At 48.3% G+C, this 14,722-nt stretch overlaps 1 protein-coding gene across 4 annotated transcripts in view; it reads right to left on the reverse strand.

Moving 5' to 3' along the window:
• Positions 1 to 14,722, reverse strand: part of CLDN14 (claudin 14) — an 81,780-nt gene that overhangs the window by 28,833 nt on the left and 38,225 nt on the right. The gene's annotated exons all lie outside the window — the stretch shown is intronic.

The raw sequence follows: 14,722 nt of genomic DNA on the forward strand, positions 1-14,722 counted from the left end.
GAGAGAACATCCAAAACTGATATTAGCCATTCTGAATTGGACTGTCCCATCAAATGTGGTCTTGCAGCTGTCCACTTGTTTAGGAGTAAGGAGTTTTATTGGAATAAATGTTCTCAGATATTAATCAACACAGTACCTCCCTCCCTTCTCAGTTCCAGCTGATGCTGAGACACCAATGGCAAATCTTGATCCATGCCCACCCCAGGAGGATGAGCAACAGTCAGGATTTTGGGCCACAACACATGCAGCTTCCTGCAGTGTCCTCTTCTCCAGGGTGTGCTGTGGGAAGGCCTCACCAGCTTGGGCAGGGGCTCAGCTCTCACGGGATGAGGCAGCTGAGTAGCTGACGGCAGGGCCTGGTGGGGGGCCGGGGACGACGGCAGAGTCATCCACTGCCACTCTGGACAAAGGCCAAACCTGTCCTGGATGCCACCTAGTTGCTGCCCTCTTAACCTGACCCTCTGGCCTGCCTCAGACCTTATAATTTCCTAAGCACGTCTGCATAGACTGTTATTTAGTCTTGCCAATGACCGCGAGGGAGCTATTATCACTGCCAGGCATCACGTCCAGTCCTCACGGCTGGCCATAGGAAGGTCCGGGCCTCACCTGGGCCTCCCATCCAAGCCCCAAGTTCTTTCCTCCCCCAGTAGCCAGCCAGAGCCACCAACCCTCCCTCAAGCCATGAGAGGAAGCAGCTGTGATGAGCACTGAGCCCTCAACCAGGAGCCGTTGAATGAACAGGTGTGAATCTCAAACACAATTTTCTGCAAGGTCTTCTCCACTCCCAGGCCCAGCTGTATCTCTTACGGCTGAGGGATCAGGATGACTTTGCTGCGGCCTCGCTGGAAGCATCTCTCTAGATTGCCACGGACCAGGCAGTCTAGAGATGAGGAAGTCAGAGGCTCCAGAGACACTCAGATATCATCAGATCCCCTCCCAAAGGGAGAAGAATGCTCTGTTTTATTTTATTCTATTTAACTTCGTTAATTTAATTTTTAGAGGCAGGATCTTGCCCTGTTGCCCAAGCTGGAGTGCAATGGCTTGATCGTGGGTCACCGCAGCCTTGAGCTCCTGGGCTTAAGAGATCCTCCTGCCTCAGCCTCCCAAAGAGCTGGGACTACAGGTGCAAACCACCATGTCTGCTAGTTCAATTTTTTTTAATTTTTTTTTTTTTTTGGTGACAGAGTCTCACTCTGTCACCCAGGCTGGACTGCAGTGGCGTGATCTTGGCTCACTGCAACCTCCACCTCCTGGGTTCAAGTGATTCTCCTGCCTCAGCCTCCCAAGTAGCTGAGATGACAGGTGTGCACCACCATTCCAGGCTAATTTTTGTATTTCTAGTAGAGATGGGGTTTAACCATGTTGGCCAGGCTGCTTTCAAACTCCTGACCTCAAGGGATCCACCTGCCTCGGCCTCCCAAAGTGCTGGGATTACAGGTGTAAGCCACCATGCCTGGCCAAAAAATTTTTTTACTTATAATTTTTTGTAGAGATGGGGGTCTCTCTATGTTGCGGAGGCTGGTCTCGAACTCTTGGCCTTAAGAGACCCTCCCACCTGGGCCTTTCTCTGACTGTTCAGTTTGATACACGTGGAATCAGGTTTGCTTGCACCCTCCTCACCGCTTCTGCTTTCTGCTCCTTCCAAACACATGAACATATTCAGATATGCATCAACGTGCACATGTGCCAACACGTGTGGGCACACACATGCAAGTGCACAGACACACACACACACACACACACACACACCCCGGACACACATACATTGTTTTCTCAAAATGACTTTTGGCAGCAGCAAAGCCAAACCTTTCCAAAGGCCAAAGAAAGGCCTTCATTTGCATCATGTTAACTTGGGGGGCTGCATCTCCTCCCCTGTTTTTAGTACAAAACATGAGTCAACGGTTCAACCCTCACCCCAGCAAACTAATTAGGGTCAATGTGATTAAAGGGCTCAGCTCTGGTGCAGGAACTAGGATCCCCAGATACCCTGAAGAACTTCACTCACAGTCTCTTTCCTAAGGTTTGTGCCCTAAAACAAGGCACTGACTCACTGTATTCAGCTCTTAATAACCTCAAGAACCTCCCTTCCCAGCTGGGGGCCTCTTCTGTAAAGGGGTTACCAGAAAACAAGAAGCAACACACAAAGCTTTCAAAAGCAAAACGGCGAGGAATGTAGTGTGTGTCAGCGAGTCAACGAAAATAAGAAAGGGACCTGATGTCAAGCTTAACACGATCATTTTAATTTCCGCGTACTTTTTGGGTCTTTTCATGTTGGCTTCATGGAAATTTATGTTTGCTGAGAAGACTGTATTTGCTACAGGATCTCGCTGTGTTCATTTAGCCTGGTAATAAAAACCATCTGCCTGAAATCCTTTTTGGAACAAGGAGGGGTATAAGCAAATAAGCAAATGGTCATAAAAGATCTGGAGAAGGGTGGGGCTGTGTCAGGAAAGTGGGGAGCCTGGAGTACATGCCTCGGGACTGGCGACTGTAGGAGGCCGGGGACTACTGAAGGTCATGTGTGAGGCTGTACAGCTTTCCCAGTAAATATGGTGCATGTTGGGAGGACAGGTGCATGTGGACAGGCCGCCTCTCTTCCCAAGCACCCGCTCTGGGCTGGGGTCTCACCACTGGAGTAAGAACAGTATCATGATGCATTAAGTGAGGAGTCCTTGACGTGGGTTGAATAGTGTCCCTGCAAAACTCACGTCCACCCAGAACCTCGGACTATGACCTTCTTTGGAAATAGAGTCTTTATGGGTGTGATTAATTTAGTATGTGGCTGACTGCGGTGGCTCACGCCTGTAATCCCAGCACTTTGGGAGCTTGAGGTGGGAGGATTGCTTGAGGTTGGTAGTTCGAGACCAGCCTGGGCAACATGGCGAAACTCTGTCTCTAAAAAAAATGCAAAAATTAGCTGCAGGGCATGGTGGCGAGCACCTGTAATCCCAGCTACTTGGGAGGCTGAGGTGGGAGGATCTCTTGAGCCTGGGAGGTGGAGGTTGCAGTGAGCAGTGATTGTGCCACTGCACTCCAGCCTAGGTGACAGAGCAAGACCCTGTCTCAAACAAAACAAAACAAAACAAAGGTAAAGATGAAGTTATACTGGCTTCCAATGGCTGCTGTCCTTACAAAAAAAGGATAGGCATGGAAGAAGGAAGACAGCCATGTGACGACAGAGGCAGAGATGGGGATGATGCGACTACAAGCCAGGGAAGGCCAAGGAGACCTGGAGCTACCAGGGCCTGGGACCAGAAAGGAAGGGGCCTCCCCTAGAGCCTTCAGAGGGTCGTGGCCCTGCAGGCACCTTGATTTTGGATTTCCAGCCTCTGGAGCTGTGAGAGAATGATGTTCTCTGTAGGAGGAAGCTCTCTGAGTCCCCCTCTCTGCCTGGGAGCTCTGAGCCACTGTGTCTTTGTGGGGAGAGACGAGTCAGACAAGATCGCAAAGAAGCATCTCAAACTCTTGGCCTTTAAATCAGGCATTGAAGACCAAGAGCAGGACAGAACCAACCCTGAGAGGATACTGTTGAGCATGTGTTTTGTTTACCGGTTTGTTTTTCTGCCCCCCCACCCCCCGGGAGGAGGTCGAGCCTCCTGGACTCAAGGAAATAAAAGGGCAGCCTCCTGGAGAGCAGCTGTGAGGGGCTGTGAGAGGGGCCTTCGTCCTGTCCTGGTCTCTGGGTCCACCCCACAGTTGGGGGTGTCACCACAGGAGTCCTGAGCTGGGGTCTGTGAGTAGAGAGGGCTGCTCTTCTGCCTTCCCCGGGAGGCAGGGCACGGAGGAGAAATGGCAAGACACATTAAGCTTTCTTAATGTGGGTTCTAGTAACATAGGTTTTTATGTTCTCAGCAAGACAGGGTTCTTGTAAGCCAGGCATTGGTAAGAGATAATCTTCAAGGTTCCTTTAGCTCTGATTACCATATAAAGACCTGGGCCTGCAGGTCTGATCTTTGAGGTTCTTATAATCCAGAAAACTCAGGACATTGCATGCCAGTGTCAGCTTCAAGGAGCAAGGGAAGCTCAGTTCTTCCAGTCCTGGGGCACGAGGAGGAGGAGGGAGGGCGAGGAAGGGAAGCCTAGCGGCCGCACACTTGTCATAGTCTCTCTCGCAGCTAACATTGTGGAGCGGGAGCCTCTGCAAAATGGGCTTTTTTTCTGCCCCCTGCTTGGAATCATTGGAGGAGGCCCCATTTCAGAATGGGAGTGTGGGTGGGTACTGAAGGAACACATGTGGCTGGAGGAAGGTGGGATGGATGAGCACACGCTGGGATTCCTCACAGCCTTCATCTCCTCCATGGTGTGGAGGGGACCCAGGATCCTCATGTGTTCCCAAAGCAGGTATAGAGTGGCTGGGCGCCAAGTCCTGGCTGGGAGCCAGTGGATGCCAAGAGCCCACTTTGGCCAGGATGGGTTGGGAATCCCGCTAGTTCTTGGGGGGAATCACCATGGTGGACTTGCTCACATGTGAGAACCCCCAAGAGCAGGACCTCAGGATCTTCTGCGGGGACATCAACTGGATTCGCAAAGAGCCCACCCGTGCTGGGTGGACACCTGCTGGGCAGCAGAGGCTGATGTCGGACTAGCCTCTGGCACAGACCGGGAGACCATCCTCTCTCCCAGGGGGACTGTGAGATTTCCTGCACACTGGTCGCCATGTAGGATATGATGCCAGGGAAGAGAGAAACAGGACTGACGAGAGTGGAATCTACAAACAAATATTTATCTAATAATGCCCATTTCAATCAAAGAAGCTTGTTTCAAACAGACAGGGCTGAGAGGATATTCCTAACGAATTAAAGTCCCCTGGGCTGGCCGTGGGAGAGGGTCTCACAAGGAGGAGAACTAAAGAAGCTCTGTAGTCCCTGCACACTGGCATGTTCGAGAGAATCTGAGCTGTTACTGCCTTGGCATGAAAAGATGATTGTTAGGGGCTGAACTGTGTCCCCTCCCAAATTTATATGTTGAAGTCCTGGCCCCCAGTGCCTTAGAATGTGGCTGTACTTGGAGATGGAGTGTACAAAGAGGCGATTCAGTTAAAATGAGTTCGTACGGGTGGGCCCTGACCCAATCTGACTGGTGTCCTCCCAGGAAGGGGAGACGAGTTCACAGGCACATGCAGGGGGATGACCCTGGGATGGCACAGGGACAAGACAGCATCTATAAGCCAGGGAGGGGGCCTCAGGAGAAACCCACCCTGTGGGTGCCTTGATCTTGGACTTCCAGCCTCCAGAACTGTGAGACAATAAATGCCTGTTGTTTAAGCCACCCTGTCTGTGGAGCTTTGTTACAACATTCTTGGCAGATGAATACAGTGATTCTGCTCAAGGACCACAGGTCTTCCTGTGCATCCCCGTAGACATCTGTATCCAGACGAGGACCACACAGGAGGCCTGGATGTTCCCAAACTTCCCTCAGATGCCTGCTGTTACCTGAGTTCCCTGGGTGGAGGAACAAATCCCCACACACAGAAAGGGGAACCAGAGGCCCAGCACGGTGCCTCACACCTGTAATCCCAGCACTTTGGGAGTCTGAGGCTGGTGGATCACCTGAAGTCAGGAGTTTGAGACTAGCCTGACCAACATCGTGAAACCCCTTCTCTACTAAAAAATACAAAAATTAGCTGGACATGGTGGTGGACACCTGTAACCCCAGCTACTCAAGAGGCTGAGGCAGGAGAATCATTTGAACCCGGGAGGCGGAGGTTGCTGTGAGCCGAGATCGTGCCATTGCACTCCAGCCTGGGCAACAAGCGTGAAACTCCATCTCAGAAAAATAAATAATAAATAAAGGGGAACCAGAAAGTCTGATTGGATCAAGTTTATCCTGAATTGACTGAATTTTGTTTAATTGTCAAGTTTAAGAACTCCATTATGGGGTGGGATGAAGGCTTGAGACAGAAATCATATTCAGTTATGGAAAAGGGAACCTGAAATTTTTTGCTACCCATTTGAGTTCTGGAGTCTCAGGAAATCACACTGACTTCATCAAAAAAGCAGGTGCTGCCACGCACATTCGATCAATGCAGATGCTGATGTTTACAATGAGCAGTTGCAGCTTCCCTCCTGACAGCCTGGAGCTTGGGGCTAGAGCCCCTGGCCCACAGGCTAAGAAGCAAGGGTGATTTTACAACCCACGCACTGAGTTAGAGAGTGTTCTTACCCCACAAAGTTCTTGTCCACTCAGAACCTCAGAACGTGACCTTATTTGGAAGTAGGGCTGTAGGTGTAATGAGTTAAGATGAGGTCACTGTGGATTAGGGTGGGCCCTACACCAATGCCACTGGTGTCCTTATAAGAGCAGGGGAGACACAGGGGGAAGAGGGCTATGTGAAGACTGAGGCGGAGATTGCAGCTGTAGGGCAGGGAATGCTGGGGATGGCCAGGTCCCACTGGAAGTTGGAAGGGGCAAGGAAGCCTTCTTTTCTAGAGCTTCAGAGACAGCGTGGTCCTCCTGGCACTTTGATTTCAGAATTCTGGCTTCCAGAACTGGGAGTAAATTTCGGTTGTTTTAAGCCATCGAATTTGAAGTACTTTGTTACAGCTGCCCTAGGATGCTAATATACTGTGTTATAAAAATCAGGGTTTCTGCCGGGTGCAGTGGCTCCCAAAATGCCTGTAATTCCAGCACTTTGGGAGGCTGAGGAAGGAGGATCATTGGAGTCCAGGAGTTTGAGATCAGCCTGGGCAACATAGTGAAACCCCATCTCTACAAAAAAAATACAAACGTTAGCTGGGCATGGTGGTGCACACCTGTGGTCCCAGGTACTTGGGAGGCTGAGGTGGAAGGATCTCTTGAGCCCAGGAGGCTGAGGCTGCAGTGAGCCATGATCACACCACTACACTCCAACTAGGGAGACAGAGTGAGACCTTGTTTCAAAAAAAAAAAAAAAAAAGGGTTTCTAGAGCCTGTGCTCTATCTGAAATGATTTAGAAGCCTTTCTTCTAGGGACGAATCCCTCCAAATTTAGAACCAGGCAGGAGATTTAGGCAAAAGAGCATCCCCTGCTCCCCCTTCCTAGTCTAAATCAGATGACATGGACCCCTGAGAGCAAATGCTTGCAAATCACTCAGGATACCCGCCCAGCCAATGGAGAAGAAAGCAGAGGGAGGAAGGAAAGAAGGGAGGAAGGGAGGAGGGGAGGAAGGGAGGGAGGAAGGGAGGAAGGAAGGGAGGGAGGGAGGAAGGGAGGGAGGGAGGAAGGGAGGAAGGAAGGAAGGGAGGGAGGGAGGAAGGGAGGAAGGAAGGGAGGGAGGAAGGAAGGAAAGAAGGGAGGAAGGGAGGGAGGAAGGGAGGAAGGGAGGAGGGAAGGAGGGAGGAAGGGAAGGAGGGAGGGAGGGAAGAAGGGAGGAAGCGAGGAAGGGAGGAAGGGAGGAAAGAAGGGAGGAAGGGAGGAAGGGAGGGAGGAAGGGAAGGAGGGAGGGAGGGAAGAAGGGAGGAAGCGAGGAAGGGAGGAAGGGAGGGAGGAAGGGAGGAAAGAAGGGAGGAAGGGAGGAAGGGAGGGAGGAAGCGAGGAAGGGAGGAAGGGAGGAAAGAAGGAAGGCAGGCGGCAGGCACACACACACAGGCTCTCTTTGCTTTCCAACAGGAAGGGGCTCAGGGTCTGTTTTCTTTTCCCTTCCTTTCAGATGGATCTTTCATATCTCCAATAACTCTTATCTTTCAGCAAACTCCAACAGGCCCCAAACGAGCTGAGAAAATATCCAACTTCAAAGGTTTTGCACAAATCATCTTAAAGGCCTGACCTAAGCCCGGAAAGCCGGAATGAAGCCCAGAAATCAGTCCTCATTTCATCGCCGTTTAGCCAAGACACCTTTCCCGTCCACAGATCACATCTGCCCCCTTCTGCCCCCGCCCAGGTCCCAACCACCTTGAGACACCTGCGTGATCCATCCTCAAAGCAATGAGTTAGGAGCCGCACTCCTGGTCCTTGGCCGGTGGCTTCAGTGTTATTCCGGGGGGCTGGGTGGGGGCACCTGTGGGGGCTGCCCCGTGAGGCTGTGGTTTAATTTCCTTTGCTACTTTCCTTAGCTCTTCAGTCTCAGTCTCAGCCACTGAAATGTGTCTTGGCCACTGGTGGTACAGCACAGGGTGACACTGTTGTCAGCGAGAGGAAGATGCTTTTTTTTGAGATGGAGTTTTGCTCTGTTGCCCAGGCTGGAGTGCAGTGGCGCAAACTTGGCTCACTGCAACCTCCACCGCCTGGGGTTCAAGCGATTCTCCTGTCTCAGCCTCATGAGTTGCTGGGATTACAGGCACCCACCACCATGCCCAGCTAATTTTTGTATTCTTAGTAGAGATGGGGTTTTGCCATATTGGCCAGGCTGGTGTCGAACTCCTGACCTCAGGCGGTCCACCTGCCTTGGCCTCCCAAAGTGCTGGGATTATAGGCATGAGCCACTGTGCCCAGATAGGAAGATGCGTTTGTGAGCCAGGACAATTGTGAGTGGAAAGAGAAGAAAAAAAGTAAAATAATAATACTAATAATGCCTTTTCTCTGGTCCTGGAAGATCTATATGAACTTGTATTTTACATCTCTTGTCTGGATTTAGCTGTGAAAGACCAGTAGACCAACTGGTGGGAAAAATACTTGCACGGCAGCAGGTTGTTTGAATAAAATAGGAGATTTCCAGTCTCAGGTTGGATACATGCACTTAATATCAGCAGACTTGTTGTGAGTATAAGCCTCTATAAACTGAGCACTGTTGCAGGCGATGGGGACGTGGAACTGGTAGGACCGATGGCTAAGCTCTCTTCCCCTCCACCCTGGAAAAAATGAACATAGGATCTGGCTGTGGCAGACAGCAGCCTACAGAAAGGTGGGGGCACCTCTCAGCTGGCCTTCAGCTCCAATACAGACACGGGAAAACCAGTCTCAGTTCAGGTCTGGGCCCCACTGGCTGCGTCTGCCTGGACACCATCAGCCCTGCACGAAGGTGGCCGCTGAGGGGCCCTCATGGGGGCTGAAATTCAACCAAGGCTTGATTCCTGCCTGAGGTGCCAGGAACCTGTCCCTTTCTTCTAGGTGGTTCGCTCAGCAAGGGTACTTTTTATAATTCAGCCACCCAGATGGGAGTGTCCTCTTGCACTCCATCCATCTGGATGAAGCACCTTTATTTTCTAATTTGGCCAGTTTCAGGGCCAAATCATGACAATCACTGATATGACAGAAGGGTAACCTTTCTGGGGTTGCATCTTAGGAAATTTCATTGAAGGAGGAGTAGAGAGATGATATCATTGACCACAGGACTCAAGAAATAAGCCCAGAGCACACATCGGTTTTGCGGGGGCAATGAACCCCGCAACTGCGGGAAACTGACCTTCAGCACTTTGATGTGAATGGGGCCATTGCTTTCAGCTTTCTCTAAGGTTTTTGTTTGTTTGTTTGTCGGTCTTACTCTGTCGCCCAGGCTGGAGTGCAGTGGTGTGATCTCAGCTCGCTGCAACCTCTGCCTCCTGGGTTCAAGCGATTCTCCTGCCTCAGCCTCCCAAGTTTTTACTTGAAACCTGCATACACACAGCCTTTTTGTTTTATGGGCTGGGTTCCTGCAGAGAGTTACTAATGGAGGATTGAGTGCATTTAGGCTATTAGTAGAAAGTGATCAAGATTAGAACAGAGTGGCTTATCTGTGTTTAGAGTCTCTAAAGTTGTTGCAGGGGGCTTGTTGCAATGTCCGTACCAGGGCCCCAACCCTGACCTACCGAATCAGAATTTCAGGAGGGGAGGTTAGGAATCTGTGGTTTTATGTCAGCCCCTGTTCCAGTCCACGTGACTCTTATGCATCATGATGTTGAGATTCACTGATTTAGACACGTAGACAATAAATACTGATTCTTGGACTACAGAGCCAAAGACAAATCGAGTGACGTATTCTAGCTCATGGAGCCAGCTGGGCAAAGCCAGCAGGGATTTATTGCTCCTTAGTTGATCAATGCTGCCCCCAGGGCTGCTGTCATCTCCTGATGACGAGCAACATTTTCACAACATCAGGGGGCTGGTGGAGAAAATCAGGGGGTCTCCGGAGCAACCCCAGGAGCAGTACTGGGCCCAGAAGCCTGCCCCAGCCGCGCACACAGAGTCTACCTGTCTTCCAATGTGAGTCCCGCGAGGTGAAGAATTAGAGCATGTTGTTCATTTATAATGTTTGCTTTGCTTTTGGAAACACCCTGGGGCAACTCAGGCAAGGTTTTCAATGTGGTGTTTGACTTGGCTTAGCTGCAAAGTTCCCCCTTTTTAGTCTGTTTATGGCAAGTTAGCACACGGCCCCATATCCAGGAGCCTAACACCAGACCCAGCAGAAATCAGGGAGCGGGCAATGAAGTGAAACATTGGGAGGGCTGGGTTGGGCTTCCCTGTACCCGCCCTCTCAGCCGGGAGCTCGCCTGAGGTCAGGCTGGGCACCAGGCCACCTCAGACTTTGCAGCCTCGGACCTGTTACTGCAGCCCGAATAACAGTGATGCCTCGGACAGTGACACGTCCCGCTGACCAACCACAGGGTCTGGAGGATAATTTCCCAGGAAAGAGATACATTCCATTCATTTTTAAAAAATTTTATTTTAAATTTAGACAGAGTCTTGTTCTGTTGCCCAGGCTGGAGTGCAGTGGTGCAATCTCGGTTCACTGCAACCTCCACCTCCTGGGTTCAAGCAATTCTCCTGCTTCAACCTCCCTAGTAGCTGGGATCACAGGTTTGTGCCACCATGCCTGGCTAATTTTAGTATTTTTAGTAGAGATGAGGTTTCACCATGCTGGTCAGGCTGATCTTGAACTCCTTGCCTCAAGTGATCCACCCGCCTCGGCCTCCCAAAGTGCTGGGATTATAGGCGCACGTCACCGTGCCCGGCTGATACATTCCATTCTTTAGCTCCCTCTTTCTTACATATTTTCTTTTCTTTTTACAAAGTCAACCCACTTTCAGTAGGAAGTTGCCGATTCTTTTTCATGTTTACTTTTGAGTTTCAAATAGACACCGCCTTATCTTTTAATAAGACTTGCTATCACTGTGCCAGCCACTCCATTTACATCATTTCATTTCATCTGCACAGAACTCTACGCAGGGGGTATGATTAGATCGCATTTAATGATGAGAAAGCAAACTCGGAGAGCTTAAATCAGCGGCCCAAGGTAGTCCAGCTAACACCCGGGGGGCGCGGCTCAGCCGCAGGTCTTCTCGGTGATGTGGTTGCTGTCTGCCTGGCTAATGGCCTGCCACATCCTGAACCCTTCAATGTCACCCTCATCTTTCCTTCTCTGCCTTGGAAGAGAAAAGGATGATGGCTTATCTGAGGGCTGAAAGATTTCATCCACATCAAGCCCCATTTGCATGAAATGTATCTGCCCAGTTTATATCAGCAACATGAAGAGCAAAGAAAACTGCCTGTTTATATTGCCACATCTGCAGGGCATTGAAATACATTATTAATGGGAGTTTCAGTCAATATCTCACTTTTTTTTTTTTTTTTTTTTTAGAAAAGTGAAACCATGATTGGGTTACATTAGTGTGAGTCGTAGAAACCAGGTTAAATCTGACCTTTGGGACATGGAGACGGTCATCTGACCCAGGGCGGGTCACATTCAAAGAGCACAGACAAGGTCCCCGTGAAGTCAGTGGGACATTTGGGCCTGAGACTATGAAACCGAACTAGAACTTATGGGCTTTAGGGAACAAGCCCAAAAGCTCCTAAATTTCCTCCTTGAAGATCTCCTCGCTACTGTTTTTCTTCTAGATATTCTGCTGCTTTGACAGGTACGCCACCCCCTGACTCCAAACTCACACGTTCAACCCAGTGATGGGTGGAGACTGGGAGGCTCTGTTAGTCTCTCTTTTCAGTAGCCTGGCCCTAAATTAAAGGGCCCATGGTTTTCTCTAGTTGAACACACCCCAGGCTCCCAGCCAGCCCCTGGCCCTCGAGAGGGGTTGTTTTTGATGGCAGGAGGGAGATAAAAGTGAATGTATTTTAGGATCTTGTTACTAGGCCACAAGGAAACACTGGATGGAAAGTCTTATGAATTTGAAAAGACCTTTTTTTTTTATATATCAAATCCAAGGAACCCAAAAGGCGTTAAGCTATTGTTTAAACATAGACCCAGTGCCCAAACCCTGCACACTAGTTTATAGAGGTTGGAAGAGGCAGGATGGAAGGGGTTAATAGTGCTATTCTTTCTTGAATATTCTGTAACACACCACAATGAGCCAAAAGCAGTCACAGGGAACCGTCATGAGGAGTAGCATGTTTTTACCTATGTTAACTCCAACATCCGCAATAGCTGAACCTTAGAATTATTATCCGAATTGTGCATACCAGGAAACAACAGATTTGATAGTTTAATAACTTGTCCAACATTACAAAGTTAGCAAGAGGTAGGGCCCAGAAATGAACAGGGTCCTTTCTTCTGCAAGCTGGCTCCCATGAAATACTATTCTTATGCCTGTTGAGGTCTGATGTGGTATCACATTATACTACTGGACCAGCTAGGGGGTCAAGAGCATTATGCCATCTCTGTAGTATGCTTAGGGGTCAGTCCTGAAATGAGCAGAGTTCACTTTCAGCTATGAAAAGGATATTCTGAGGAACTGATATCTTAGATTGCTTTCTTTTAGTGCATAGACATCACTTGAGAGGCTTCATGTTACTGAGACATCTTGTAAACTTTACAGCTACTGTTTTACACTTCATCAGCATTCCTGATCTTATTATGGTGTTCACTTCAAATAATGTTGGGTGTGTAAGAATCAAATGCAAATTGTACAGTATTTGACACGGATGTCTTTAGGAGCCAATATTTCCTTAAATATCATGGTTTCAGTGTTATCCACTAATGCTTTAATAGATAGAGTTTCTTTGCATTCATAAATGGTAATAAAGATACGAGTTGTCTACTATAAAACCAAACACTTATATTTCCCAACTACTAAAACATCTATGTAATCTTGAATCCATCTGACCTAAAGGAAGGAAAATGTTCTCAACCCAGGCTACACATCAGAACACTTGGGAAGCTTTGAAAAATTCTTAATGAATGGGCCCCACTCCTAGACCAATTAATTCAGATCTCTGAGAAGTGTGGTCTGAGAACTGATGGTTTAGAAAACTGTACAGACAGTTCTAACATGCAGCCAGCTTGAGAACTACTGGGTTTAGACAAGAATGGATTTTTTTGTTTTTTGAGATAGAGTCTCACTCTTTCGCCCAGGCTGGAGTGCAGTGGCACAATCTTGGCTCACTGCAACCTCTGCCTCCTAGGTTCAAGAGATTCTCCTGCCTCAGCCTCCCAAGTAGCTGAGATGACAGGTGTGCACCACCATTCCGGGCTAATTTTTGTATTTTTAGTAGAGACAGGGTTTCACCATATTGGCCAGGCTGGTCTTGAGCTCCTGACCTCAAGTGATCCACCTGCCTTGCCCTCCCAAAGTGTTAGGATTACAGGCATGAGCCACTATGCCCAGCTAATATGGTTTGGCTGTGTCCCCACCCAAATCTCATCTTGAATTCCCATGTGTTGTGGGAGGGACCTAGTGGGAGGTAATTGAATCATGGGGCCAGATCTTTCTCGCGTTGTTCTCGTGATAGAGATCTGATGGTTTTAAAAATGGGAGTTTCCCTGCACAAGCTCTCTCTTTGCCTGTCGCCATCCATGTAAGACATGACTTGCTCCTCTTTGCTTTCCACCATGATTGTGAAGCTTCCCCAGCCACATGGAACTATGAGTTTTCCATTAAATCTCTTTCCTTTGTAAATTGCCCAGTCTTGGGTATGTCTTTATTAGCAGCATGAAAATGAACTAATACACCAGCCAAGAATGGATTTTTAAATTAATGGAGTTAGGTCTGATTAATATCAATGCATTAATGTATAAATGTCTACATTATGCATTACAATAAACAGTTTTGAATATAACACAACTAAAATATATGCAATGAATACAATACATACAGTAAGTCATTAGCTTCCAGGTATAAGTAGATGCTCAATAAATATTACTGAGTTACTGAATGAATGGCATCCTACAAAGTTTTATATGAAAAATTATATTTTGATGAAATTAAGATGCCACCAATTGTAAGATGTAGTATCACTGATAAAGAAAATAGATTCATTAAATTATGACATGCTATCTAGTATGTCACACCCTAACTTCAAAAATGTTAAAAAGGCCAGATGTGGTGGCTCATGCTTGTACTACCAGCACTTTGGGAGGCCAAAGTGGGAGGATCACTTGAAGCCAGGAGTTCAAGACCAGCTTGGGCAACATAGCAAAATCCCATCTATATGTAAAAATAAAAAAATTACCTGGGCATGGTGGTGCACGCCTGTAGTCCCAGCTACTTGTGAGGCTGAGGTAAAAGGATCACTTAAGCCTAGAAGTTTGAGGCTGCAGAGAGTTATGATCGTGCCATTGCACTCAAGCCTGTCTCAGAAAAAAGTTAAAAACAAGAAAAAAATACAATATTTTGAAATTACTGTATTCTCTTTCTCTGCTTAGTCTAGGCCAACTGTTATACCATTAACTTCCACTAGATGCCGCTGTGACCTGCTACTTCAGGTTCCGAAAGGCAATCTGAAAGCCAATTTTCTCCAAGGATTTAAAATTGAAATAATTCACCCCCTTTAAAGACAAAAGATATTTTAACCACCTCATATTTTAGGGGGTTGTGGCTCATTCTTTCTTTGTGTTAAGACCTATCTGAAGTATCTCATGAAGTGTACAATTATTTAAAA

Source organism: Pan troglodytes, chromosome 22, assembly GCF_028858775.2.
Source record: "Pan troglodytes isolate AG18354 chromosome 22, NHGRI_mPanTro3-v2.0_pri, whole genome shotgun sequence".
In the NCBI taxonomy this organism is placed as follows: domain Eukaryota; kingdom Metazoa; phylum Chordata; class Mammalia; order Primates; family Hominidae; genus Pan; species Pan troglodytes.